At 41.6% G+C, this 3,711-nt stretch overlaps 2 non-coding genes across 2 annotated transcripts; both read right to left on the bottom strand.

The window, feature by feature from the left end:
* Positions 1–2,330: 2,330 nt before the first annotated feature.
* Positions 2,331–2,512, bottom strand: LOC140286405 (U2 spliceosomal RNA). Its single transcript, XR_011911223.1, has one exon. It is a non-coding gene; the product is annotated as a U2 spliceosomal RNA (small nuclear RNA).
* A 307-nt stretch (positions 2,513–2,819) lies between these two features.
* LOC140286408 (U5 spliceosomal RNA) lies at positions 2,820–2,933 on the bottom strand. The gene has a single exon (XR_011911226.1). It is a non-coding gene; the product is annotated as a U5 spliceosomal RNA (small nuclear RNA).
* Between the last annotated feature and the right edge of the window lie 778 nt (positions 2,934–3,711).

Raw genomic sequence — 3,711 nt, 5'->3', positions numbered from 1 at the left:
CCGAAAAGGAAATATAGATCACCCTACTCACTTTTCACCTAAAGAAATGAAGAAAGAGCTAGTTTTCCAAGAAATATCCTGTGTGTAATTTGTTTTGATAACTTAGAAAAACGAAAATGACATACCTACTTTCCTTTATGCTTTTAATGGTTCTCACCTTCTCAACACTAAATGTGAGAAGTGTGAAATCAAAGACAAGAGCCCAGAGTATTTTATCCTTCTTAGACTCCATAAAATCAGATGTGTTTTTAATACAAGAATGTGGACTACCTTTTTTAAAAAACCATAGACAATGGGAGGAAATGTGGCCCCATTTATCGATATGGAGTGGCTCAAATCAAAATAAAAATGATGGTGTGGCCATTCTAATTAAAAATCCGCATGTTCTGGTGAAAGGTAGCACAGTGGTGAGAGACGGACGGGCACTTTCAGCACACTTGAATTTTATGGGGCAAGACTTTAACCTCTTAAATATTTATGGTTTCAATGGAAAAAATGAAAGGTATGACCTTTTAGAAGATATACAGCTTTACATGCTAGGGCAAGTACCTTTAGTTGTAGGAGGGGATTTTAACTGTATCTTGAGCAGGAAAGATTGAAAAAGAGCAGGGGTAGATTTTAAAGTGGATAAGACTTCGATTTTACTTCAGGGCATATGCAGGGATTTTAAGCTTACTGACTGTTTTAAAACCATGCATCCCAGAGAGGAGGGCTTCACCTGGTTTAGTCATGATGGCACCAGAGCCTCTCGCATTGATTATTTCTTTACTAGAGATTGCCCACCCACTGATGTTAGATTAACCCCTGTTTTCTTTTCAGACCACCTTATGCTCTCCTGCACCCTTTCACCCCCTTCTGGTGTGACGGTAGGAAGTGGTCTGTGGAAACTCAACTGTTCCCTGTTGGAGGATGAAATCATAGTCAGTCAGTACAGGGAATGTTATAAAGAGTGGCAGACCCTTCAAGACCTCTACGAAACACATGCACAATGGTGGGAAATGGTGAAGGAAACGACCCAGACTTTTTTTAAACAGCAAGGTAAACGTAAAAAAAGGAAAGAGAATAGATGTATGATGGGACTACATAAACGCTTACAGCGCTACTTTAAACTAAATCAGTGTGGCATAGACTTTAAAGAAGAAATCAAAGATGTCAAAAAGGAAATGTCAGTTTTAGCAGAAATAAAGAGTAAAGGAATTTTTGTAAGAAGCAGGGAGCAGGAAATTGAGGAAGGTGAAAAAGAAAGAAAATTATAAATAAAAAGGAGTGTATTCAAAATCTAAAAAGAGAAGATGGGTTTTTAACAAAATCCACACAAGAGATGATTGAAACTGTACATACCTTTTATAGTAACATGTACAAAGAGAAACCAGTGCACTTGGAAACATCGGCAGAAATCTTAAAATTCGTTGACAAAAACCGTAAAGAGAATGCACACTTGACACAGAATTTTACTGCTTTAGAGTTAAAAAAATGCTAACAGGTTTTAAGAGAAGTCGAGCTCCGGGTTTAGACGGGCTTCCTGCAGAATTCTATCTGACCTACTGGGACCTTTTATCATCAGACATTTTAGATGTTTTTAAAGATTTTGAAAAACTCGACCGACTGCCTGACAGTTTTAGAGTGGGAATAGTGACTCTACTTTATAAAAAAAATGATAAGACTGACCTAAAGAATTGGAGGCCCATCACACTTTTAAACTTTGACTGTAAACTTTTTAGCAAGGTTTTAGCGACACGGATGTCCTCTGTTTTAGAGGAGGTAATTCACCCAGACCAAGCTTGTGCCATCTCAGGGAGACAACTCACCGACAGCCTCGTACTGATTCGAGACATCATTGATTACGCTAGAGACAGAAACACCCGGCTTGTCATCTTAAATTTAGACTTTGAAAAAGCATTTGATTTGGTCTCGCATCAATATCTCTTTCAGGTGTTGCAGCCATCGAAAAGGGCCCGATTGTTCCTACTTGGTGAGCTTTGCTTGGTTGAGACGCTTGCCCCCCCCCCCCCCCCCCCCCCCCTGCTCCTCGGCTGACCAAGTAGAAACAATCTATTCGATGGCTGCCTTGTCTTTTACTCTGTGCAAAAGACAAGGCAGCCACAAACACCACGGGAACACCGTATTGAGGCTTTGTTCTGACCACTCATTCTGTGTCGCGTTTCTTTCAAGCAATTCTCCCGGTTAGCCCGCACTTGGCTCGCTCCCAGAGCCGTGTTAAAGTCCACTTCGCATTCACTCTCTTTTCTCAGCAGATTAAAAGAAAGTTTCATCTTGGGCTCCCTGAAACTTCCATCCTGCACCGCTGTTTGCTTTTTCACAAGAGCAGAGGAGAGCGCACCGTTCCAGCGGCACTGCAGTACCGGGTCGAGGCTTGGAGTGAACGGAGCAAGCTTCTTTTTCAACTCCTATTCTTAAAAATCCATTTAATATGTTGTCCTCGTATAAAGGACATATTAAACTGATAAGAACAGATACTACACTTGATCTTAGCCAAAAGCCGAGAAGCGATAACTGTCCACTGTTTCAGGTCCGAGGGCCCTTGCTTGCACAATGCGCACTTGTAGCAGTGTTCTTTTTATGGCCATAGTGGCCAGAGTGTCACGTTGCACCTCCGCCCACCCGCTGCACTGAGCACTCTTCAGCCCTTTTAAATGGTATAACTTTGCACTCCCGCATGCTCCAGCAAGCACCATTCAAGCAACAACTTTGCACTCCAGCTTCGAACATCGGCACAGTCGCAACAAGTAAGGCGACTCTACTCAGAGAAGTCACTCTGCAAAGTAGCAAGATTTCTTTTACACAGACAGAAAGGGCTTCACCCACAAAGGTAAAGCCTGCCAATAATAGAAACAACTCATTAGTGCTGCTCTCCACGGAAGTCTTTAGTAAAAGGCGAAAGACTTGTATGTTATGAAGAGAAACCAGAGTACGATTATCCGTCACTGCGGGAGCAGGGCATGAGGCTAGTTGGTATAGCCATCTTCCCCATGGTGAGCTTTGCTTGGTTGAGACGCTTGCCCCCCCCCCCCCCCCCCCCACTCGGCTCGCTCCCATAGCCGTGTTAAAGTCTACTTCGCATTCACTCTCTTTTCTCTGCAGACTCTTGGGATTTTATCTATAAAATGAATTCCTTCACTCAAACTATGTTAAAACTGCTTTGTCGTTCATATTTACCATGTCTACAAAGATTTAAACAAAAAAAACAACGTTGTACTTTGCAGTAAAAGAAAGAGCAAATCTAAAGTTTCAGGAATCCGAGAATAAGCTTACTTTCATGAGTGCTTCACGATTTCGGATTTTGCTATAAAATGAATTCCTTCACTCAAACTAAATTAAAACTGCTAAACCGCTAATCTGTTACATGTAAGGCAGATGTCAAATTCACAGAAATAGGATCTAAGGGTATTCGGCCAATCGAGCTGTAGCAGCTTCGGTAAAAGAGTATAAGTTGAAGAGTTTGTGAATAAAGGTGTGCGCACACATAGTGAGCTGTAGGAAAATAGGTTGGGAGCAATGCCGGCTGGGGTATATGTTCTTGTATGTTGTCTGACTGTTTGATTTGAATGTGTTGTGTAAGTGTCCTGTTGAATGTTTGGCTTTGACACTTCACTGTGGTTGTTAACTGTGTGGTGTGTCCTGAAATGTTATATGTTTGGGCTGTGTGACATGCTTAATGCTTGTCAGTAGCTACCCACTTATTCATATATA

This window comes from Leuresthes tenuis, unplaced genomic scaffold, assembly GCF_036924035.1.
Source record: "Leuresthes tenuis unplaced genomic scaffold, fLeuTen1.0.hap1 SCAF_91, whole genome shotgun sequence".
NCBI lineage: Eukaryota > Metazoa > Chordata > Actinopteri > Atheriniformes > Atherinopsidae > Leuresthes > Leuresthes tenuis.
This window is presented reverse-complemented; position numbering and strand designations above follow the sequence as displayed.